Source organism: Protopterus annectens, chromosome 16.part0, assembly GCF_019279795.1.
Source record: "Protopterus annectens isolate FY-2018-M chromosome 16.part0, PAN1.0, whole genome shotgun sequence".
Lineage (NCBI taxonomy): Eukaryota > Metazoa > Chordata > Ceratodontiformes > Protopteridae > Protopterus > Protopterus annectens.
Window position 1 is genome coordinate 18,911,574 of NC_056750.1, and position 26,565 is coordinate 18,938,138.

At 42.7% G+C, this 26,565-nt stretch overlaps 1 protein-coding gene across 1 annotated transcript in view; it reads right to left on the reverse strand.

The window, feature by feature from the left end:
• The window catches only part of LOC122791053 (hamartin-like), a 569,544-nt gene that overhangs the window by 442,870 nt on the left and 100,109 nt on the right, over positions 1-26,565 (reverse strand). The gene's annotated exons all lie outside the window — the stretch shown is intronic.

Sequence of the window (26,565 nt, forward strand, 5' to 3'; positions counted from 1 at the left end):
GAAGGTATGCACAGAACTCCAAGTGGCTGCTTCCAAAATATCTTTGGTAGGAACTCCTCTGAGGAAAGCTGCAGAGGTAGCTGTGGCCCTTGTGGAGTGAGATCTGATGCCTGTAGGTACAGTTTTGCCATGAAAAGAATAGCAAAAACGTATGCAGTGGGCTATCCATTTTGAGATTGTCTGTTTGGAAATAGGTTTTCCTTGAGCTCCGACAGCATAGGACACAAAGAGCTGTTCTGATTTTCTGAAAGGCTTTGTTCTGTCCAAATAATAACGCAGTTGTCTGTGGATGTCCAAGGAATGTAGTAATCTCTCCCCTTTGTTTTGAGGATTAGGATAAAAGGTAGGTAAGTGTATGGCCTGATTCAAAGCTACCCTGGATACCACTTTAGGCATAAAGGACGGGTTGGTTCGTAAGGAAACTCTGTCCTGATGGAAGATGATAAAAGGCTGCACAGCCATGAGAGCTTGTAGTTCTGAAACTCTACGAGCTGAGGTAATAGCCAGAAGGAAAGCCGTTTTCCAGGACAAATATTGCAAATCTGATGAGGCAGCTGGCTCAAAGGGAGGCAAGGTCAGTTTTTCCAGAATGAAATTGAGATCCCAAACAGGTATTGGTTGTTTCCTTGGGGGTCTTAGATTCTTAGCCCCTCTGAGGAACTGTCTTAAGAGGGTGAGAGAATAAGGGTGGATCAGTGTTGTATTCTGCAGAAATGGCTGAGGCATGGATTTTGATGGAGGAGAATGAAAGTCCACTGCTTAGCAGCTCAGCTAGATACTGTAGTATTTGAGGTAAATTCAGTTTTCCAGGATCCTGGCCCTTTTTCTCATTCCAGACACAAAACCGTTTCCATTTTGAGTAAGCTTTTCTAGTTGACGGCCTTCTGGCCTCCAAAATGACATCCTGCACCTCCTTGGAGAGTAGGGTCTGTTGTGATGCTAAGGAATCTTCCATGCGGCTAGATCGAGTGTTTTTTGCTGGCTGTGAAGAGTTTTGAAGCTGTGCTGAGTCAGGAGAAGAGGCATTAGAGGCAGGGTCCATGGTGGGGAATGCATCAGGCTCCTCAGGAGTGGGTACCAGTGTTGTCTTGGCCAGTCTGGAACAATGAGAATCATCTTTGGTCTGTCTGCTCTGGTTTTCAGTAGTACTTTGGGCAGCAGAGGAAGAGGTGGGAAGGCATAAACTGCCATTGATGTCCAACTGAAAGAGAGAGCGCCCAGTTTCCATGCCTTTGGATGGAAAATCCTTGAGCAGAATTTTGTCAATTGGTGATTTTTGTGGGAGGCAAAGAGATCTATGTCTGGCCTTCCCCATGCTTGGATTATTTCTGTAAAAACTTTTGGATGCAACTTCCATTCGTGTGGATCTGTCATATTTCTGCTTAGGTTGTCTGCCAGCGTGTTTTCCTTGCCTGGCAGGTACTGTGCTTGTAGCTCGATTTGTAAGTCCATGGCCCTGTTCCAAAGTGACATGGCCAGTCTGCATAGGGGGTAGGAATGCGTTCCTCCCTGCTTGTTTATGTACCACATAACTGTGGTGTTGTCCGTTCTTATCAATAGTTGACCTGGTTTCAGAAGGTCTTTGAAAGCTATAATAGCATTTATTACTGCTAGCATTTCCTTTTGATTGATGTGAAGGTGCTTTTCTTTTTGGGACCATTTGCCCTGAATGCACTGATCTGTCATGTGCGCCCCCCAGGCGTAGTCCGAGGTGTCTGTTGTGATGACTTGATTTGCTTGAGGCTGTGTTGAGACCATAGGTTTTTCAGGTACCATTGAAGTTTCCTCATATGCAGCTTTGCACATGGGATTAGTAAGATGCAAGACGCCATGAATCCCAGAGCCTGCAGGATTTTCCTTGCAGTCAGCCTGGTGCAATTTGCTAGTGCTCTGAAGTATTGAGTTAGTTGCCCCTGCTTCTCTGGCGTGAGGTAGGCCATCTGGGTGTTTGTGTCCAAGTCGGCACCCAGGAAAATTATCTTCTGAGAGGGTATTAGCCTTGATTTCTTTTTGTTGACTGTGTATCCCAGAGAGTTCAACAACATTATTACATAAGCCAGATGTTTCAGAAGAATGTGCTTGCTGTCCGCTTGGATCAGGCAGTCGTCCAAATAAGGGTATATTTGTATCCCTTGAAGTCTGCAGTAGGCAATTACTGATGCCAGGCATTTCTTGAATACTCTGGGCGCAGTAGATGAGCCAAAGGGCAATGCAGAGAATTGATAATGGGTTGAACCTGCAAGAAATCTGAGGCATCTTCTGCAATTTTGTCTGATTGGGACATGCAGGTATGCCTCCTTGAGGTCCAATGTTACCAGCCAAGACTCCTTGCCCAGCATGGGAAGAAGCTGCTGTAGAGTGAGCATCTTGAATTTTGGTATGAGTAGAAATGTGTTTAGGATGGATAGGTCCAAAATAGGTCTCCAATCTTTTCCCTTCCTTGGTACCAGGAATAGTCTGGAATAAAAACCTTGACCTTGTTCGTGCGTAGGTACCTCTTGAATCGCTTTCATGTCTATGAGATCTGTAATTTGCTTTTGTGCCTCTGCCCTTTGATTGTGTGGCAGGTTTGGCATGTCTCTCATTTTTGGAAGGGTGTGAAAATGGAATCGGTAGCCTCTGTTTATAATGTCCAGGATCCATTTGTCTTTTGTGACAATATGCCAATTTTTTGAAAATAATTCCAGTTTTCCTCCTAAGGGGGCTGCCATTTGAGTCTTGCTTGGCATGCAAAGGGGAAAGTCATTGGGTTTGCTTTCTGAATGATTGCGAGTTATCCTTACCACTAGGAGCTTGCCATTGTCTGCCTCTAAACGATCCTTGGGATTGTCCTCTGCCCCTCAGGCGACTGTATCTACCTCTTTGGGGTCTATCCGTGGCTGGAAAGGACCAATTTTTGGTAGGCCAATTTCTACTGAAACGTGGGGGTTGTACCTGTAGAAAATCTTTCACAGTTTGCATTGATTTAGCCTTTTCCTCCATTTTCCTTAATACCTCCTCAGCATTAGCACCAAATAATACATCCTTTTGTAGAGGGGCATCTAGTAATTTAGCTTTGACATGATCAGGCAAGGTTTGTTCCTTGAGCCAGGCATGTCTACGTATGACCGATCCTGTAACAGCAGCTCTACATGAGGCCTCTAGAGCATCAAAACCAGATTGTAAGGTATGCTTACCCACTTGTTCTGCACTATGCATCAAATCCTGCAACTCCTTCAAGTCTGGTTGTTCAGGTTGTGACATTTTACTTTTCAATTGTGATAACAAAAACTGTTGGTATTTTAGCATATGGAACTGACAGTTTAAGGCCCTCATGGTTAAGGTAGCCGAGGTATATACCTTCTTTCCCCACCTTTCTAAGGATCTGGAATCCCTCTCGGAAGGTAATGGATTTTTAGCAGTGGAGGCCTTAATTCCCTTGGGGCCCTGTGAGATGGTTTCTGGGACAGCAGCATGGCTTTTGTATAGAAATTGGTGCGAGTCAGGAACCCTGTAGTACCTGTCAGGCTTAACTGGGGCTGGAGGCAGAGAATCCGGGTTAAGGCAGGCCTCCGAGTAAACATCATCTAGGATGTCCAAGACAGGAGGTATAGCCAGAGGCCTGTGCTGAGGTAGCAAGAGAAATTCCCTAAGCCTTTTCTTGGAATCTGAATAATCTTGGCCTTCCCAGTGGAAGTGTTCCCTTAAGGTATGCAAAGTTTCCCCAAATGAGTAATCCTCTGGGGGGGATACAGAAGGAATAGACTCCTCTGCATCAGAGTCTTCAAAAGGGGAGTAAGAATGCTCCTGATCATCAGAATGCTCTGAAATAATGGAGCCCTGATCAGAGGAGGGGGATTCTTCCTCCACTCTGGGCCTTTTGTCCAGTGGGGGCTGAGAACCCCTGATAAGAGTAATTAAATCCTCAGCCATTTTAAGCATCTGTTTTTTAGGCATGGGGCCTGGGGATGGACCCTGTGTAGCTTGTCTCTTAGACTGCATGGCTGCTTTAGACTTAGTGAAAGCCTTGATGGAAAAAGAAGAGGAAGGTCTGAAGACACCTTGAGTGGAGGTAGACCTGTCCACATTGTGAGGTTCAACGCCAAGAGTGGCTTCGGTATCTGTAGTCGGGGTGTGGGCAGAGGAGCCTGCAACCTCGGGCACAGGAGACACAGCCAATGAAGTGTCATCGGTAGTCAGGGGCTGCGTAGGCGCCTCGCTGAGAACCGGACCACGTGTAGTCGGCTTTGGCATGGTGTCGGTAGAGGCCGCGGACCTCGTGTGTCAGTCCTTATCTTTGCATTTTTTAGACAAAACTGGAGTCGGAGTATCCGATGACATAATATAGTTAAATGTTTTTCCAAAATAATGCTGGGCGAACTCCGCCCGACGCTTAATAGTGCGTTTGTTGAATGTAGCACAAAAGCGACAGGCCGAGACATCGTGGTCTGGGCCTAAACAAGGTATACAGAGGGAATGGAAATCCTTATGCGGTATTTGCTTCCCACATGAAATACAATTGTTAACTTTGTCTGACATCGGTCTGAGGCAAGAAAAGTTTCCCCAACGGGGTACTTAGCTTTCAAGAAGACTTCGGTTTCAAAATTTTCGTAATTTCAGGAGCTGGCCGACCGGCACTTGCGAACAGCTTCTGCTTCGGGCACCACGCGGCAAGAAAGACTGAAGAAAATAGCGTTGGCTGGTTCCTTTATACCCCTGTCGCACTGACGTCAGGGAAGATGCGACGACAACCGACTCCAGACCTAGACTTTGGAATTCGGCCGACCGAGGACCCGCCTGACGGCAGGAGAGCCCATCTGTTATGACTGCAGCTGTATGCACGATGAACATCTTGTGTTGTTCTGTTTCTAGGCTTAAATACATGCAAGCACACGCTCATGCACACATGCGCATGCCCAGATTTTTCTTTCTGCAACACATTCACTCTCCACTCTCAACATTCTTGCTAGTAGCCAGAAAATTATAATGTCATTATTCTAAGTCAAAGATGGCACCACACAAAGGCACAAATTGTTTTACAATTCCTTTTCTCACCGCAAAGACTGAAATCACACAAATACCGCACAAACTACAAAAATCAGCCTCCATCACAACGTACAAATTAACAGAAAAGTTTCATTCAGAGGTGGTGAAACCAACCTTCTAGAAAGAATACCTGTGCTGGCAGCTAAGATTTCGAGCAAATGTGCATTCAGGACTCAGTAATATTGAATGATAATTGTCAAATTTACATTAAAATAACAAAGCTGCTAAACTTTGTATGCAGTCTTGTGACTAACTGGACAATGTACATATAGGACTGTCCTTTTTATTTTCTGAAGTCTTAAAGACAGTAGCATTAGAAATATGTGGTTCCTTGAGAAAGTGTACAGCATTGAGTGGACCAGAAATGTATACATTTTTACAAGGGTTCAGATATGCTTTAATTAGTTTAAAAAATGCAGATCTCTACTTAGGATAATAAATACATCCAAATGGTAGAACACTGGATTGAACAAATGGCTGTAAAAGGTAAGAAACTGTGGCACTAGGAAATAGTAGGTGTGGTTTTAATCTGCTTCCACAACTTTTCAAATTCAAGTCTTAACAATCTGGCCTCAATTTTCTATATATCCAGTTTGGGTAGACATCCCCCCATTAACACATCTCCCACGATTCCTGTTCCAGCAAATATCACGGTGTTGCTTCTTCAATGTTGTCACCACAGCATTACTGCTGATGTGCAGAGAGCTGCAGTGATTTGCATGAAGTGGAGAAGGCTGCACCACAGCATCACTGGTGATGTGCAGAGAGCTGCAGTGATTTGTATGAAGTGGAGATGGCTGCACCACAGCATCACTGGTGATGTGCAGAGAGCTGCAGTGATTTGCATGAAGTGGAGATGGCTGCACCACAGCATCACTGGTGATGTGCAGAGAGTTGCAGTGATTTGCATGAAGTGGAGATGGCTGCACCACAGCATCACTGGTGATGTGCAGAGAGCTGCAGTGATTTGCATGAAGTGGAGATGGCTGCACCACAGCATCACTGGTGATGTGCAGAGAGCTGCAGTGTTTTGCATAAAGTGGAGATGGCGGCTTCAGACTGGTCCCGCATGAAAAATGAAAATTCCACATCCTCTCCTTTCTTGCTGGGCTAATGGTGTTTTTTTTTTTGCAGTTGGTTGGCTTAGAAAGGACAAAATGCTTACAAAGGACATGGAAGAATATGCAAAAGCCTCAAAACATTTCCTTTTGAAGTAAAGACCTAGCATAAAGAAATAGATACAAGGGGGCTTAGCCACAAAGCCTTTACAGAAGTCGCATAACTACTCATCTTGTTCTCCTCCCAGGCACACTGTAATAAAGTTTAAAAGGGTTAGAAAAAAACTCCAACAGGACACCTGCCTTAGTCTGACCACCAAAGCTACACCATACAGGGATCAAGGTACTACTTACATGCGGAACTGGAGGAATCTGCATGCAAATTGCAGCAAGAAATGTCACATTCGTCTGTTACACAGCCACTCTCTTGGATACCTATGGAAGAGCTTATGCCATGTAGGTGGGAGGAACCTGAGCTCTTAAACACTGTCTGACTGGGACACCTAGTGCTGAAGTCCAAGTAGCTCTAAACACTGCGTCAGTGATCCAATAAAGAACATCTCCGCTTGCCAAGTATCACAGTTACGGCTTTGCCTCTTTGTGCCAAAGGCACTGGCTGTATGCAGTACTTTAACATAGAAGGGACTCCTCTGACGGATGAAAGTTCAAACTCTGACATCACCAATAGTCACCGATTCCCTTAAACACTGGCCCAAGGTCAGGTGAAACCACAGATTTTTGAAAAGTGAAATCCTCCCCATTACGATGTCTGCAGGCTGTGACAAAAAAAAAAAAAAAAAGAGCGAGAGAGAGACTTAGCAGCTTCTTGCAGTAACTGTGGCAGGCAGTTGCTGAAAGAAGAGAGACGTGCTTGGATGTAACCCTATTTTGACATTTTAATCTTCAAGACCCCAGCTTATTGCTTATTTTGAAGCTGCCTATATTGTCTGTGTTGTCTGATCTTCCAAACGTGGGCAAGCTTTTGAAGGATAATTCATGGAGTAGCTAGGCACTCACTGTCTGTATTTCGATTTAAGAAAACAAATCTTCAGAGGACATTAAGCAACTGGCCTTTATTAAATCCAGCCTTTTCAGAAGATGTTTAATCAAGCACACCTTCACAGTACAGATCCACTAGCAGCAACCCTAGGACAGGTATCTACAGTGCTGTAACCACACTAATGAGCTTACCAACCTTTACTTCAGCCTGACAGACCTCAGTACCTTGTTCTTTCAAGAAATATTAGTAATTCTATCAGCCACATTTTCAATTTGCCTGAAAATATCCCTTGGTACTGCTGCAACACAGGAGTTTGATGGCTGATGGCCCCAATTCCCACAGTGGTCAAGAAGTAGTACATCTTCTTAAATCTGTCAAGAATCCATCGGGAGGGAGAGGTGTGCACAGGACAGAGGTTACAGTGAATTCCCCAGTCTCCACTAGGGAAATAAACTGCAAAATCCTGATAGAGTGTGGCCAGGGTGTCATGCTTACATTAGCCTTTTGTAGCAGCAACAGGCATTCCAGGGCTGATTCACACTGTACGTCTCACTCTCAAAGTGGAACTAGATGTGCACAGGGGGGTGGGGGGTAAACAGGAAAAAAATACTCCCATGACTGCAGTATGATGCTGTTTCAGGATGCCCATCTCAGTGCCAGCTCCAACCTTAGTAAAACCAAGTCTGAGAAAGCCAGAAGGATGGACTCTTGACAGATTTAAGAAAATGTACTTCTTAACCACCTTGGGAATTGGGGCCATCAAGCCCATGTAGTACAGAAGTACCAAGGGATAATTTCAGGCAAACATAAGATTTGGCTTAGGGAACTGCTTGTATACCTTGAATGAAAAAAGATACTAAGCTTGATCAGGAAAGGCAGACCTGGCAATAAGCAGGGGCACAGAGGTCATCTGATGGTCAGCTGTATGGGGGTTAAGAGACCAGAAAAACAAGCATCTAGGATTCTGCTTTTCCTGTCGTTTGATATATTAAGGCTTAGCAGTATTCTGGATCCCTGTCTGGTTCCTCTGATGTCATAGCTGGCTCTGCAATGGGTTACTTATGTAAGTGGTGGTGATGCTGTTATTGAGGAGCCTGCAAGGACATAATTTAGCTCTGCTGTTGTTAAAGGGCCCACTAGGGCAGAGCTCTGTTGACAATACTGACATCCTTGAAGGCTTCAGATACTTGGGGAATGTCCAAGGGCACTGACGCTTCAATACTACAGGAACTTAAATATATTTTTTCTTAAAAAGAAGACAGGGCCCAACCCCCCCCCCCCCCCAACACACCCCCACAGCCATGCACACACAATTTAAAATATTTTCTCAAAAGGCTTATTGCATCTTAAAATGTAGTATTCCCAAGAGGGGAGTACCAGGAGAAGGCATTATCACCTTTGCTATAACCCAAGGGTGGGGTGATACAGACTAGGTCTTTTTCCATCCCAATAAGAGAGTCAAAGGAATCACAGCTTTTGTGGCATGCAGGGGAAGGCCTCGACTATGGTCAAGTGACCACAGTTCAGTTTGTGGATTGGGCATCTGATGGTGCTTTAGGAAAATGGACATGTCTATCCTTGGAGGGGACTAGCACAGACAACATCTCACGCTGCCACAATTCCTCAGAGGAGGGGCATCAATGCAAATGTGTGACCTAGGTGCGGACGTTAGGTTACCCATGCCTGACCTGGGTACGCATGTTAGGCTAACCATGCCTGACCTCTGTACGCAGATTAGGCTAACCATGCCTGACCTGGGTACGCACATTGGGTAACCATCCCACCATCTGATGGCAGTTTTCAAACTCAGCATGTAGAAGCGAGCACTCATCTGGGGAAGGACTGTGGACCTATGACATAATGCTGACCACAAAGTACAGCTGTGTACACTTAACATAAATGTAGATGTTTGAGTGTATTCACTGTTGCAGTCATCACATCTGGGTTATCCCTGCCAGGGTAGCCCTCAGCCGGCACAAATACCAGAGACTTGGTATTTCTGCGTTGGTTGCTGTCGCTTCAGGACTGACGTCAGGTCGTTAACAGTATAAAGTAAGGCAGCCGATGCCATTACATCAGTTTTTCTTGCCCTAACCGGTCAGGACCTCCCAGGTAGGAGCTAGGTTCTGGTGGAGGAACCCCACCAGTGGAAAATAAATACCAATATGTCCCTTGTAAGGAAAAAGAATAAAGGGGGATAGAGGCAGGGAAACCGGGACTGCAACAATAAATACACTCGAACATCTACATTTATGGTACGTGTACACAACTATACTATGTTCTTCGTGTTTCACTGCTGCAGTCATCACATCTGGGTTGATTCCCAAAGCTGAGGAAAAGGGTGGAAGCAGTCAAGGAAACTAGGAGCTGGCTAGGATGCCCTGCAAGACTGCAAAGGCAAACCTTGCCCTGGATTTGGAGAAGAGTGGCAGGTGGTAATGCTTTGTAAAAGTGTGAACAGGTGTCCAGGTGGCAGCCTCCAGGATGTCCTTGGTGGGGACTCCTCTGAGGAAAGCTGCAGAGGTGGAGGTTGCTCTAGTAGAGTGTGTGTCCTGACCCCCTTGGGGGAGGCTTTCCATATTGTTTGTAGCAGAAATGGATGCAGTGTGCTATCCATTTGGAGATGGCTTTGCCTTCTGCCCCTGTAGCAAAGCTAACCGGCAATTTATCAGACTTTTTGAAGGATTTAGTCCTGTCTAGATAGAATCTGAGCCAAATGTGCACATCTAGAGAGTGCAGAATCCTTTCCCCCTTGTTCTGGGGATTAGGAAAAAAGGAGCCACACTGGACACCACACCTTGGGCATGAAGGATGGGTTAGTTCTGAGGGATACCCTGTCAGTATGGAAGATGATGAAGGGTTCCAACAGCCATGAGCGCTTGCAGCTCAGAGACTCTTCTGGCTGAAGTCATGGCCAGAAGGAATGCGGTCTTCCAGGAGAGAAATTTTAGCTCTGCAGAAGAAGCTGGTTTGAAAGGGGGGAGGGACAGCTTTTCCAGTACAAAGTTAAGATCCCAAGCTGGTGTTGGTGCCCTTCTGGGTGGCCTCAAGTTGCTAGCTCCTCTTAGGAACTGTTTGATCAAAGGGTGTGAGAAAAGGGGCAGCTCAGTGGAAAAATGAGCAGAAATAGCAGAGACATGAATTTTTATAGAGGAGAAAGACAGACCACTGTGTAGTAGGTCAGCTAAGTAATCCAGGATGAGGGGGAGGGAGGGCTGTGCCGTATTGGCTCCCTTAGTCTGGATCCAGGTGCAGAACCTTTTCCATTTGTCAGCACAAGACTTTCTGGTGCTAAGGCATCTGGCCTCATGGATAACATCTAGAACCTGCTTACGGAGGTTGGCAGATTGGTTAGGGAGGTTAGGCTGCTTTGATCAGGAGAGCCCCTGAAGAGAGAAGGGTCTTGAAAGCTATCAAGGCACACTGCACAGCCATCATCACTTTTTGATTAAAGTGCAGAGAGATTTGCTGTGGGCTCCATTCGCCCTGTATGCACCTGCCGTCCAGGTGTGCACCCCAAGCATAGTCTGATGCATCTGTGGTGAGGGTCTGGGCAGCAGGGGGTAATGAGAAAGGCAATCCCTTGTGGGAGCATGCTGTTGCCCACCAATGAAAATCTTTTTCGAGGCATGGAATTATAGGTAGAAGAGTTTCCAGGTCTTGAGAGTGTTGACACCAAAGGCTTTTTAGGTACCACTGAAGTTTCCTCATATGCATTCTGGCATATGGATCGAGTAGTATGCAAGATGCCATGAACCCCAGAGCTTGCAGGATCTTCCTTGCATATATAACTGGGGTCTGGTGGCTAGTTGAAATAAGTAGGCTGTCGGGGAAAATTTGTTTCTCTGGTGTAAGGAATGCCATCTGGATGCTGTGTCCAGGCTTGCTCCCAGGAAGACAATCCTTTGGGTGGGCACATGTTTGGATTTCTTTTCGTTGATTGTGTACCCTAGGGAGGTTGGGAAGGTCTTTACAAAGGGCAGGTGCTTGAGCAACTTTTCCTGGCTGTCTGCTTGAATAAGGCAGTCGTCCAAGTATGGGTAAATCTGAATATTTCTTTGTCAGCAAAAGGCAATGGCTGGAGAAAGACATTTTGTGAAAACTATGGGAGCAGTAGATAAGCCAAAGGGAAGTTCAGAGAACTGAAAGTGTTGAGAGCCTCCCCTGAAACGGTGATATTTCCTGCATGATTCCCCGATAGAAATGTGGGGATAGGCCTCTTTTAGATCTAGGGTGGCTAGCCAAGCGTCCTTGGAGAGCATGGGTAGCAGCTGCTGGAGGGTGAGCATTTTGAATTTTGGGATCACCAGGAAGGTGTTTAGAATGGATAGATTGAGGATGGGGCGCCAGGTGCCCTCTTTTCTGTGTACCAGAAAAAGTCTGGAGTAGAAACCTTGGCATATCTGCTCTGCAGGAACGTGCTTTACTGCCCTCACAGAGAGCAGGGAAAGGATTTGCTTTTGGTGGTAGATCTGGGAACCCTTTTAGGGGTTGTAAGGGTGTGGAAGGAAAATTTGTATCCCTGGGACACTATGTTCAGAACCCAGTGGTTGTTGGTAATGGTGGCCCACGTGCTTGTGTGAAAGGAGAGTTTTCCTCATCGGGGTGAGTGAAGGTGGGCAGAGGGAGGGGGTGGTGGAGGTGAGTCATTGAGAGTTCTTACCATAAGGGAGTGGCTTAGAACTCCCTGGTTTTGAAGTGGAGGTAGTCCACTGCTTACATCTCTGCATTCCCTGGGGCTGCTCTCTGGGGGGGGGGCGGTCTAGTTCCCCGAAGCCTAGGCTGGAGTGGCTTACTGGGAGCAGGAAAGGACCAGTGTTTGGTGGGACAATGCTTGCTGAACCTAGGTGGCTTTACCTGCAAGAAATCCTTAACTGTTTGCATAGATTTAGCTTTTTCTTCCATCTTTTTTAAGACCTCTTCTGCCTTAGTGCCAAATAAGTTATCTTTCTGCAAGAGGGCATCCAGCAATTTAGATTTGAAATGGTCTGGCAGGGGCTGTTCTTTAGCCATGCATGCCTTCTAATGACAGATCCAGTGAGTGCTGCCCTTCAAGAAGCTTCTAGGGCATCAAAACCACAGTGCAAGGTGTGTTTAGTTACTTGACTTGCAGAATGCATTTACTCTTATAATTCTTTAGATTCTGCCCAAGCAGGAAAGGAAGACATTTTTTTTCTTTAAGGAGTTCCAGGGTAGACTGCTGAAATTTCAGCATATGGAACTGACAATTTAGTGCCCTGATAGCAAGAGTAGCTGAGGTGTATACCTTTTTACCCAATCTGTCCAGTGCTCGAGAATCCCTATCTGAGGGAGTGGGATTGTTAGAGGTTGCTTTAATCCCTTTAGGTCCATGAGAAATTACCTCCGAGTCAGTAGTAGGATTTTTAAAAAGAAATTTGTGAGAGTCAGGGACTCTGTAGTACCAGTTTGGTTTTCTGGGTGCAGAAGGTAGGGTGTCAGAAGTTAAGCTGGATTCCATGAAAACATTCTCCACAACTTCCAGGACTGGGGGGATGGCCAAGGGTCTGTGCTATGGAAGATAGTACAGTTTTGTACCTACCATAAATGTAGATGTCCGATAGGTATGCATCTGCAGTCCTAACATATGGGTTGTCCTGCCTCAGGCAGCCCTTCGGTCGGCCGGATTCCAAAGTCTGGGTCTGGCCTCGGCTGATGTCGCACTTCACCCGACGTCATAGCTGCTGTTTATTGGGTATAAAGGCATCAGCCGACGCCATTTTCCTCAGTGTTTCTTGCCCCAGATGCCAGGTGCCCTCTAGGAAGGCTAAATTTGGATAAATGCAAATAACTCCAAACAGTAGAGAGCAAACAATATAAGAATATATATATATATATATATATATATATATATATATATATATATATATATATATATCTACACATATATACAAACAAATACACCATAATAGATTCCCCCAGCTAGCTAAAAGAGGGATAAATACCCTAGGAATACCACAGAGGGGAAGGAGGGTGGGTAATCCTGACTGCAGATGCATACCTATCGGACATCTATATTTATGGTAGGTACAAAACTGTACTATGTCCTTCAAGGATGCATCTGCAGTCCTAACATACGAGTAGAATACCATAGCCCAACTGGGGGAGGAGGCACTAAGATAAAGATGGTGTAGTTAAGATCCCTTGCAAAACAGCAGTTGCAAAACCTGCTCGGGATCTAGAATATAAGGGAAGATTATAATGCTTGGCAAATGTATGCACGGAGCTCCAAGTAGCAGCTTCTAAAATGTCTTTGGTAGCCACTCCTCGTAGGAAAGCTGTAGTGGTGGCTGTAGCTCTTGTGGAATGAGGTCTGATATTTTCAGGAGTTGTCTTTGCATGAAAAAAGTAGCAAAATCGAATGCAATTTCATATCCATTTTGAGATGGTCTGTTTTGAAATTGCTTTTCCTTGCATTCCTGTTGCATATGCTACCAGAAGCTGGTCAGTTTTTCTGCTGGTCTTAGTTCTGTCCAGATAGTAGCGTAATTGTCTGTGCACATCCAAGGTATGTAGTAGTCTTTCCCCCCTGTTCTGTGGGTTGGGGAAGAATGTAGGTAAATGAATCGCTTGGTTCAATGATACTCTGGAGACCACTTTTGGCATAAAGGTAGGGTTAGTTCTCAGAGAGACTCTGTCCTGATGGAAGATAAGGAAGGGTTGTACTGCCATTAATGCCTGTAACTCAGATACCCTTCTTGCTGAAGTGATTGCTAGCAGGAAAGCAGTTTTCCAAGACAAGAACTGTAATTCTGCTGTTGCTGCTGGTTCAAAAGGAGGAAGTGTTAACTTTTCCAGCACAAAGTTGAGATCCCATGTAGGTAAAGGTGGTTTCCTTGGAGGTTTTACATTTTTAAATCCTCTCAAGAACTGCCCGAGTACAGGATGAGAGAAGACAGGAGGATCCATGTTGTATTCTGCTGAAATTGCTGATGCATGAATCTTAATGGAGGAGTAAGACAGGCCATTGTGGAACAGTTCTGCTAAATATTCCAGGATGTGTGCTAGGTTTGCCAATGAGACATTTTCTCCCTTTGCTGCACTCCAAATGAGGTATCTTTTCCACTTGGCTGAATAAGTCTTCCTTGTGGAAGGTCTGCGTGCCTCCAGGATAATGTCCTTAACCCTCTGGGATAAACCTGGGTTATTTTGTTTTATGCAATATTCCAAGCAGCTAGCTGCAGTGTTTTCAAGTTTGGATGTAGGATCTTGTAGTTGTCCTGTGTTAGAAGTAAGGGACATAGAGGTAGAGGCCATGCGTGTGTCCGAGACATGCTTCTCAGTAGCGGTACCAATGTTGCCTCGGCCAGTCTGGAGCTATCAGGATTACCCTTGGCTGATCCTCTCTGATCTTCAGTAGAACTTTGTACATCAAGGGAAGAGGTGGAAATGCATATGCTGTCAGGTTTTTCCAGCTGAAGGAAAGGGAGTCCACCCTCCAAGCAAGTGGGTGGTATGCTCTTGTGCAGAATTTCTTCAATTGGTGGTTGTGTGGGGAGGCGAACAGGTCTATCTCTGGTAGTCCCCATTTCTTTGTTATGGCTTTGAAGATATCTGGATGCAGCATCCATTCGTGAGCATCCGTGGTAGTTCTGCTTAAGGTGTCTGCTAGAGAATTTTCTTTTCCTGGTACAAATCTGGCCTGAAGTTGGATGTTGAGATTCAGGGCCACATTCCACAGGTCCATTGCCATCCGGCATAGAGGATATGAATGTGTACCTCCCTGTTTGTTGATGTACCACATGACTGTGGTATTGTCGGTCCTTATCAGCAGATGACCCTGTTGAAGGAGTGGTCTGAATGCCTGGATCGCATGTTTCACTGCCAGCATCTCCTTTAGATTTATGTGTAGATTCAGCTGGTCTTGGGTCCATAGGCCTTGAATACACTTGTCCACCATGTGTGCCCCCCATCCTAGGTCTGAGGCATCCGTGGTGATGGTCTGGCTTGGATGAGGTTTGTGGAAAGGCAAGCCTCTGTTCCACTGACAGGCCTGAGCCCACCACAGGAATTCTTGCTTCAGGCATGGAATTATTGGAATCTGGGCTTCTAGACTGTGCTTGTGTTGAGACCATACATTCCTTAGGTACCATTGCAACTTCCTAATATGCAGCCTGGCATGTGGTATCAATATTATGCAGGATGCCATGTAGCCCAGGGCTTGCAGGACTTTCCTTGCAGTAAGCCGAGTTTGTGTTGTTAATGTCATGAAGTAGGCTGGTAGTTGCTTTTGTTTTTCTTCTGTGAGAAAAGCCATCTGAGTTGATGTATCCAGTTCTGCACCCAAGAATGTTATCCTTTGGGATGGTACTAGTCTTGACTTTTGCATGTTGACTGTGTATCCCAAGGCTTGCAACAGTTGTATGACATTTTCCAAATCTTTTGTTAATTTTGCCTTGTTGTCCGCTTGTATTAGGCAGTCGTCCAGTTATGGGTAAATTTGAATTCCCTGAAGCCTGCAATGAGCAATTACTGATGCCAGGCATTTCGTGAATACTCTGGGCAGTAGATAAGCCAAAAGGCAATGCTGAGAATTGATAATGCTCTGATCCTGCAAGAAATCTGAGGTGTCTTCTGCAATCTGGTCGTATAGGGACGTGCAGGTATGCCTCCTTGAGATCTAGAGTCACCAGCCAAGACTCCTTGCCCAGCATGGGAAGAAGCTGCTGGAGGGTCAGCATTTTGAATTTTGGAACAATGAGGTATGTGTTCAGTGCGGACAAGTCTAGAACAGGTCTCCATTGATTTTCTTTTCTTGGTACAAGGAAAAGCCTGGAGTAAAATCCTTGGCCTTGTTCCATAGGTGGTACCTCTTCTATAGCTCTCATCCTTAGTAAGTTGTTGACTTGTCTTATAGCGTCTGTTTTTTGGCTTGGTGGTAGGTTTGGCATTCCTCTCTTTTTTGGTAGAGTGTGGAAGTGAAACCTGTAGCCCTTGTCTATTGTTTGTAAAGTCCATTTGTCTCCTGTAATGTAATGCCAGTTGTCGGAGAATAAGGCTAGCTTTCCGCCCAAGGGTGCTTCCAGTTGTTCCCTGGTAGGCGGAACTAGAGCCAAGTCATTGTGTCTGCCCAAGTCATTGTGTCTGCCCTGTGGAAGTGGTTGTAGTTGAATCTGTGGCAGTATTTCTCTGGTTGGTAGGTTGCCACTGACGTCCCCTGTAGGCACCCCTAGATTGACCTCTGCCTCTGGGGCGTCTATTTCTGCCTCTCTGCTCTGGAGTTGTCTGGAAAGGACCAATTCTTCGAAGGCCAATTTCGGCTAAACCTCGGAGGTTGGACCTGTAAGAAATCCTTGACTGTTTGGACAGATTTTGCTTTTTCTTCCACCTTCTTTAGAACCTCCTGTGCAGGGGAGCCAAACAAACTTTGTTTCTCCATGGGAGCATCTAGGAGTTTTGACTTAACATGGTCTGGTAAGGATTGTTCTTTTAACCAGGCATGCCTTCGAATCACTGTTCCAGTCATAGCTGCTCTAAAGGAAGCCTCCAGTGTATCATAGCCACATTTTAAGGAATGGTTACTGACCTGCTGAGAGTTATGTACCAAATCCTGAAGGGACTTGCGATCTAAAGGTTCAGGAGAAGACAGTTTTTTGTTTATCTGGTCTAACAAAAATTCCTGGTACTGAATCATGTGAAATTGACAGTTCAAGGCCCTGGCCGAAAGAGTAGCAGAAGTATAAACCTTTTTACCCCATCTCTCTAATGCTCTAGATTCCCTTTCAGAGGGAAGAGGGGTTTTGGCAGAGGCAGCTGCCACACCTTTAGGGCCCTGTGAAATGGTTTCAGGGTCTGCAACAGGAGCCTTATACAAATGGTAATGTGTGTCCGGGACCCTGTAATATCTGTCTGGTTTGGCAGGGGCCGGAGGAAGAGAATCAGGGCAGTACAGGCATCATTATATGCATCATCAACAACTGTTAGTACTGGCGGAATGGCTAAAGGCCTATGCTGTGGTAAGTGGTAAAAAGGTCCTAAGCCTTTTCCTTGAATCTGAAAAATCCTGGCCCTGCCATTGGAAGTGTTCCCTCATAGCATGCAAAGTTTCCCCAAAGGAAAATTCTTCAGGAGGAGAAGCAGAAGGAATGGAGTCTTCTGCATCAGAATCCTCATAAGGAGAATATGGGCCTTCGTGAGGGTCTGAAATGTCTGAGTCATCCGAGGAGTAATCTGTAGAGACAGGTTCCGGGGGTTCAGTCCTAGGCCTCTTGTCTGGAGGGGGCTGAGAGGCCCTGTCTGGGTGAGGTTGGGATCCCCTGATCAAAGAAATGAGATCCTCAGCCAGGCTGAGCATTTGGGAACTAGAGGTAGGCCTATGTGAAGGAGTTTTAGCAAGTAAGGCCTTAGAAGATTTAGCTACTTTAGCCCTGGCAAAAGCCTTGATAGACATAGAAGCAGGGGGTCTAGCAGCCCCACGTGCAGGGGTAGATATGTCTAAAGGAATAGTGTCTGACAAATCCTGGGTGCCTGCTTCTGTAGCAGTAAATTCAGTAGCAGATTCAGCCATGCTCTGTGAGGCCTCGGCTATCGGAGGCATGCTTTCGGCCGAAGGAAGAACCGGGGGATCGGTTTCAGCCGAAACAGAGACGCTCGCGGTTGGCTTAACCGTGGTTTCAGCCGAAACCACGGGCCGCGAGTGTCGGTCCTTTTCTTTGCGCTTTTTAGCTAATTGAGTAGTCGGAGTCTCCGACGGCATTTTGTATGCAAAAGCGGGACCAAAAAACTCCTCTGCAAACTCCGACCGACGTCTAAGTGTCCGTCGGTTGAAGGAAGCACAGGCTAGACAAGCTGATACGTCGTGGTCTGGGCCTAAGCAAGGAAGGCAGTAAGAGTGGAAATCCTTATGAGGTATTTGTTTCCCACAAGTTAAACAATTATTTACTTTGTCTGACATCGGCTGAGGCAAGAAAGAGTCCCCAACGGGGTACTTAGCTTTTTAGAAGTCTTCGGTAGTAGAAATCTCTGGATGTGACCGACCGGCACTTGCGAACAGCTTCTGCTTCAGGCACCGCGCGGCAAGAAAGACTGGGGAAAATGGCGTCGGCTGATGCCTTTATACCCAATAAACAGCAGCTATGACGTCGGGTGAAGTGCGACATCAGCCGAGGCCAGACCCAGACTTTGGAATCCGGCCGACCGAAGGGCTGCCTGAGGCAGGACAACCCATATGTTAGGACTGCAGATGCATCCTTGAAGGACATCTAGGAATTCCCAAGTCTCTTTTTTGACTGAGGGTAGTCTTGACTTTCCCATTGGAAATGCTCCCTTAAGGTATGCAGGGTTTCCCCAAAGGAAAAATCCTCTGGTGCAGAGGCTGAAGGAATAGAATCCTCTGCATCAGAACCCTCATAAGTAGAGAGGGGTTGCATGTCTTCATATTCAGATGCATCAGATTAATCAGACTCTTGTTCAGACAGAACTACAGGGAACAGATCTCTTTCTTTTGGATGGGGTAGCTTGGCTTCCCTAATCAGCATGATAAGCTCTTCTGCTATTTTAAGCATTTGAGACTGAGGGAAGGAAACAGGCGTCAGAGTGGGTCATCAGTTTCTTGGGTGTGGTTCATACCCTTGGCCTTAGAAACTCTGTAGTTTTTGAAAGAACGGTAGTCGCAAAAGAAGAAGTTGTTTTTTGTCGAGAATCAGTAGTGCGAAGGACTTCCTCAGAAGCTGGTGCCTGCTCAGCGGATCTGGACCCATCCAAGGTAGCGATGACCACAGGATCCTTAGTCGAAGACTAGGTTTGTGGCATACCAGACTCCAAAAGGGTCTCGGTAGTGGCCTGCGAATCCACAGAAGCAGGCATCAGGGGCTGCGAAAGCACCTCACTGAGGACCGGAGAACTGACGACCAACTTAACGGAAGAGTCATCGGTAGGTTTGAACCTGTGTGGTCTGTTATCTTTATGTTTTTTCGGAAGATCTGCTATCGGATGGCTTACCGAAGCCATATCGGAATTTGAGGACTGTAAGCGAAAATATCTGGCTACAATAAGGGCCCGATGATGGATAGTTCTGGCGTTGAACAAAGTACAGAAGCAACAACGGGGGACATCGTGGTCTGGGCCTAAACAAGTGACGCAGTAAGAATTGAAGACTTGGCGTGGTATTTGCTTTCGACAGGCGAGACAATTATTAACTTTTTCTGACATCGGTTAGTGCAAGAAAAAGGATCCCCAACATGGTACTTAGCTTTAGAAGACTTCAACTTCAATTCGGTAGACGTAAACTCAGGTAGCGGCCTACCGGCACTCGTGCGAACTGCTTCTGCATTAGGCTCTACTGCAAGAAAGACTGATGTAATGGCGCCAGTTGCCTTACTTTATAGTACTGACGACCTGATGTCAGTCCTGAAGCGACAAAGTACAGTTTTGTACCTACCATAAATGTAGATGTAGAAGAACACCAGTATGAAGACCACCACGATAATGCAGCAAAAACTTCTTTATTTTAGGTACAAAAAGAGATGAGCGCTTTCACGTACGGACTGTACGCTTCTTCAGATCTATTTAATTGTGTCAGAACTAGTTCCTTATATAGCACAGATAGATAATAGATTGCATCAATTATCCACTTAATGTAGTAATTACAGAATTAATTGCAAAAAGCTGTTATATCTATTAAAGTGTCAGTGCAGTTTCTGAAGAGTTGTAAAAGCTGTCTCAATCTATAGACAAACAAACTAAAAACAAGCATAAAAATCTTCCTGTCCACATCGCATAAAAGCCTCAGCACTTAGATAAATTCTGTGAAATAATGATATAAGAAACATAAAAGAGTACAGAGACATTATATATGTATCTAGAATTTCCCTTATACATAAAAGGTTGGAAATGTCGATGTGTAAAAGGTACTTTTTAAACTATATCTATATAAATCTGGATGTAGCCCTATATCTGAAGCTAGAATAAATGAGACTGTCAAAATTGGCTTAGCACTTTTATCCATTTTGACAAAGCAAACAAAGTTTTGCATGTTTAACTAAACTGGAGGCTAAAATATATAAATAGGTATATTTATTCCTGTTAAAAAGTATTGAAGTGTAAAAATATAAAAATATATACATCATAGAATCTCTAAAAAATGTACCTATATGAAATATACAAATGAAAACTATATTAAAAATAGAGGCAATATATATGTATTATAATTTTTATGATATTTATGTATAATTATGGTCTAAAAAGATCTGCATAGACAATAATATTAGAACAAATAGTATAAATAAATAATAAATCAAAATAGATCTATGTAATACAAACATAGAATATTAATTTCATAGTTAGTGGCATTAATTATAATATAAAATGGGTTTAATAAGTTCATATATCTTAGCAAAAATGTATTAAGAATGAATATTGAAAGTATATGTATCTGATGTTTATTTATGTGTCTAGATATGGGAATCATAATTAATGTATTAAATTATTTATATTATTTATATATAAAAGTAGTAGTTAAGCCTCAAGAATAATACAAAGTATGGAAGTAAATGTGGCAATAAAACATAGATCAATCACTAAGATTTATTATTTTATTTTAAACTTCTCTTTTTAAGTACCGATCTGACACTAATATACTGATTCAGACCTGGGCTATAGTGTGCTTTAAACCTAAGGATCCATTGTAGTTCTATGCTTTCTAATTCATTAAATGTGTCACCTTTCCTATTATTTAGATGTACAAGTTGTAGTGTTCTAAATCTGAAACTATGATCAGGATTATTTGATATGTGTTTGGCAAGGGCATTTTTCTGATCTTTTTTCCTAATGTCGTATATGGTTATATATGCGTTCTTTCAAAGGTCTTGTTGTCATTCCTATGTAGAACGCATCACAATCCTGGCAATTTGCTAGATATATCAAATTTGAACTAGTGCAAGTTGATTTAAAATTGGGTTTAAAATTAATATCTAGCTTGGGATGTGTAAAATTTATATCGTTGGAGATATAGCTACACATATTACATGTATTACATGGGTGAGTTCCTAATTTATTATATCTAGTCCATCCTTCTGTTTCATCAAGTTGTTTTATATCATGTACCTTACTAGACTTGTCATTATACTTTTCAATACATAGTAGTATTTTAAGGTTCTTGCTGTTAGTATAAATAAACCTTGGTTTTGTTCCTATCAAACTCTTTATATCATCATTTGTAAGGAGAATATGCCAGTTTTTTTGTGTAATCTCAACAATAGATCTATTGTCACTGGTATATCTAGTTTGAAAAGGTATAACACTTTTCTTCAAACTATATCCTCCTTGAGCCTGATTTAGGCTCTTTTTCTGTATAGAGGAAGTTTGAAATGAGCCAGAGGGCTGTTTAACCAGTTGAATCAATTCATTACTATAATTTCTCTCTATAAACATGTCTTCTAATTTCAATATTTGTTCCATTCTGTCTCCATGGTCCTTGCATAGTTTATTAACCCTAGTATACTGGCCCTTTATAATATTGCAAAATATGTGTCTGGGGTGCATGCTACTATATTCTAATAATGTGTTCTTCCAACAGGGTTTCCTGTAGATAGTATGACTTAGATGACCATTGTCATCTTTAGTAATAGTGATATCAAGAAAATTTATTTTAGTTGTGGAATGTTCAATGGTAAATTTAAAGAAGGAAGTAGTGGCTTCTAGATGTTCCACAAAATCAAGGAATTCTTCTAGCGTACCATTCCAAAAGATTATGATATCATCCACAAACCGTTTATATAGTAACATCTTTTCAAAGTTAACATTATTGAATAAGTGCATGCACTCCCAGTAATAGACCACAAGATTCGCATAAGTATTCGCACAGGGAGTGCCCATGGCCACTCCCCATTGTTGCAAAAACAAGGTATTGTCATACATGAAACATTTATTATTTAATATGAGATCTAGAATGGCATTCAAAAGAATCTGTTCATTATTATTAAATTTACCTATATTGTGAATAATGTGTCTAATAGCTTCAGAACCATAGCTATTCGGAATAGAGGTAAATAAATTCTTCATGTCCATAGTTATTAGAAGACTGTTAGTAGGGATACCCTCTTTAAAATCTCCTAGTACATCTAGCAACTGATATGTATCTTTTAAAATGGAAGCTATATCATCAATAATAGGTCTTAGTTTCTTTTCTATATATACTGACATAGTTTCAGTAACCCAACCATCTCCAACCACAATCGGACGTAAAGGTGGTGGTATTATGCCTTTGTGTATTTTAGGCAGCCCTTTTATGTATGGAATCTTGGGTTGCTCTATTAAAAATACTGATATAATTCCTGGTCTATCTGTCTGCACATCAGGAAGTCATATAGTTCATGGTGTACTGAAAAAATAACTTTTGTCAGGTGATTAGTATTTATCTCCTTATAGGTGTCGGTGTCTCTAAGCATAGCATGCATTAGGTTATTATATAATGTATTATCTAATATCACTATGCCGCCCCCTTTATCGGCAGGTTTAATTACTATATTCTTATCATGTTGAAGGGCATATAAAGATTCCCATTCAGAATGTGATATGTTAGTATATAAATTTTTCATTTTATTATTAAAATGTCTATAAAAATCTGTTTCACAGGCTTTTGTGAAGCATTCAGTAACTGGTGTCTGGGAAGGAGTAAAAGTACTCTTCCTTTTAAAATTATTAGCCTCCATGTCATAGTTAATAGAATTGGCTCTGTTTTTTTCAAAAATGCATTTCAGATTAACTTTACGAACAAATAGCCGCAGGTCAGTTAACACTTCACTAATATTACTAACCTGGGCTGGTATGAAGGATAAGCCTCTATTTAGTAATACATAGTCAGTCTCAGTTAAAGTCCGTTGTGAAAGGTTAAAAACTAAATTCTCTGTTCCCTTCTCCGGTTTCTGTTGCCAAATGTCACTTCTTCCCCAGAGTACTTTCTTTTGGTACGGCCTCTGCTCCTCGATCTGCTCTGGAAGTTCTTCCGAAACTTCAGTGGTAGGGGTAAAAAACCCTCTAGATTACCTTGTTTAATTTTGGGTTTGGCGCCTTGTATACTCTCATTCTGTTGAGCAAATGCTTGTTGGTTAGGAGGGGGAGTGTCTCTCACCTCGTGGTTCGATATGTTCAGTGATGCAGATGACGTAGGGGCTTCAGTTGTAATGACCGGATTCCTTAAGGTGGAGTTGGTATTCATTGAAGATGGAACATTACTCTGGTTGAGAAAATGTTCTTCGGTTTGACCAGAGTTCACAATAAACACATTTTCAGTTGTAGTAACTTCTCGGTATCTCGGCCAGGCAAAAACATGATTATTGGCAAAATCTGTGTGGTCTCTGTAGAGTTTGCGTGTTTTTATCTGTTGTAGTTTGTCGCCATAGATAAAAAGCTGATTGTACATATTATCTAGTCTCTGTTGAAATTGCTCCTCCTTAAAGTTAGCCATAATGTCTTTTGTCAGAGTTTCAGCCTGTGTGTTAAGGTCTTTCTCGATCGGTGAAAAATATTCAATTAGAAGCCTTATGTAGTTGAACCCCAGATCCAAGTTTAACTGTTGCCATTTTCTTAATAGCTCGGGGTGGGTTTCTCCGTATGAAGGCATACAGAGAACTCTCATTCCCCTTGGGATTACTTTAAAGTGTAAACACGCTTCTAAGTGGCGTCTCTGCCAAGTGAGTCTATATAGTTTATATAATATGTTTTCTAAATCTCTTATGGCGACATTGAAGTCTTTTAGCTTATCAGTATTGCCTTTCTCTGTATTTAACACAGTTGAAGTGAATTCCATATTAATATTTAGTAAGGGATTGTCTTTCAATTCTAGCAAGTTGTTCCATTTTCTTACCCCACATTGTTTATTTGGTGCATAGTCCAGTTCAATTGCAATAGCATCCATCGTGTGCAGGCAGCCAAGGATAAAGTAGAAGCAGCAACAAGTATATAACACAATCCCAGCTAGCCTCCAAAGGTCCTCACCACTAAAACAGGTAGATATCGTAGAAGAACACCAGTATGAAGACCACCACGATAATGCAGCAAAAACTTCTTTATTTTAGGTACAAAAAGAGATGAGCGCTTTCACGTACGGACTGTACGCTTCTTCAGATCTATTTAATTGTGTCAGAACTAGTTCCTTATATAGCACAGATAGATAATAGATTGCATCAATTATCCACTTAATGTAGTAATTACAGAATTAATTGCAAAAAGCTGTTATATCTATTAAAGTGTCAGTGCAGTTTCTGAAGAGTTGTAAAAGCTGTCTCAATCTATAGACAAACAAACTAAAAACAAGCATAAAAATCTTCCTGTCCACATCGCATAAAAGCCTCAGCACTTAGATAAATTCTGTGAAATAATGATATAAGAAACATAAAAGAGTAGAGACATTATGTATGTATCTAGAATTTCCCTTATACATAAAAGGTTGGAAATGTCGATGTGTAAAAGGTACTTTTTAAACTATATCTATATAAATCTGGATGTAGCCCTACATCTGAAGCTAGAATAAATGAAACTGTCAAAATTGGCTTAGCACTTTTATCCATTTTGACAAAGCAAACAAAGTTTTGCATGTTTAACTAAACTGGAGGCTAAAATATATAAATAGGTATATTTATTCCTGTTAAAAAGTATTGAAGTGTAAAAATATAAAAATATATACATCATAGAATCTCTAAAAAATGTACCTATATGAAATATACAAATGAAAACTATATTAAAAATAGAGGCAATATATATGTATTATAATTTTTATGATATTTATGTATAATTATGGTCTAAAAAGATCTGCATAGACAATAATATTAGAACAAATAGTATAAATAAATAATAAATCAAAATAGATCTATGTAATACAAACATAGAATATTAATTTCATAGTTAGTGGCATTAATTATAATATAAAATGGGTTTAATAAGTTCATATATCTTAGCAAAAATGTATTAAGAATGAATATTGAAAGTATATGTATCTGATGTTTATTTATGTGTCTAGATATGGGAATCATAATTAATGTATTAAATTATTTATATTATTTATATATAAAAGTAGTAGTTAAGCCTCAAGAATAATACAAAGTATGGAAGTAAATGTGGCAATAAAACATAGATCAATCACTAAGATTTATTATTTTATTTTAAACTTCTCTTTTTAAGTACCGATCTGACACTAATATACTGATTCAGACCTGGGCTATAGTGTGCTTTAAACCTAAGGATCCATTGTAGTTCTATGCTTTCTAATTCATTAAATGTGTCACCTTTCCTATTATTTAGATGTACAAGTTGTAGTGTTCTAAATCTGAAACTATGATCAGGATTATTTGATATGTGTTTGGCAAGGGCATTTTTCTGATCTTTTTTCCTAATGTCGTATATATGGTTATATATGCGTTCTTTCAAAGGTCTTGTTGTCATTCCTATGTAGAACGCATCACAATCCTGGCAATTTGCTAGATATATCAAATTTGAACTAGTGCAAGTTGATTTAAAATTGGGTTTAAAATTAATATCTAGCTTGGGATGTGTAAAATTTATATCTGGCTACAATAAGGGCCCGATGATGGATAGTTCTGGCGTTGAACAAAGTACAGAAGCAACAACGGGGGACATCGTGGTCTGGGCCTAAACAAGTGACGCAGTAAGAATTGAAGACTTGGCGTGGTATTTGCTTTCGACAGGCGAGACAATTATTAACTTTTTCTGACATCGGTTAGTGCAAGAAAAAGTATCCCCAACATGGTACTTAGCTTTAGAAGACTTCAACTTCAATTCGGTAGACGTAAACTCAGGTAGCGGCCTACCGGCACTCGTGCGAACTGCTTCTGCATTAGGCTCTACTGCAAGAAAGACCGATGTAATGGCGCCAGTTGCCTTACTTTATAGTACTGACGACCTGATGTCAGTCCTGAAGCGACAAAGTACAGTTTTGTACCTACCATAAATGTAGATGTCCGATAGATATGCAACTGCAGTCATAACATATGGGTTGTCCTGCCTCAGGCAGCCCTCGGTCGGCCGAACCCCAAAGTCTGGGTCCGGCGTCGGCTGGTGTCACCTCCGCTCCGACGTCACAATGGCTGGAGTAGAAAGGCATCGGCCGACGCCATCTTCTTCAGTGTTTCTTGCCCCAGATGCCAGGTGCCCTCCTAGGAAGGCTAAATTTGGTGAATGGATAAACAATTCCAGACATGCACAACAGTAATAAACAGATACACCATAGGAGATACCCCCAGCTAAAAGGAACGGGGGAATGGACCCAAAAAGAAGGAAAAGAGGGGAAGGAGGGAGGGAGAATCCGACTGCAGTTGCATATCTATCCATCTACATTTATGGTAGGTACAAAACTGTACTATGTCCTTCAAGAATGCAACTGCAGTCATAACATATGGGTTGAATACCATAGCCAAGCTGGGGGTGGATGGAGCTAAGAAAAGGATGGTGTAGCTAAAATGCCCTGCAGGACTGCCGAAGCAAAGCCTGCTCGGGATCTGGAGTATAAAG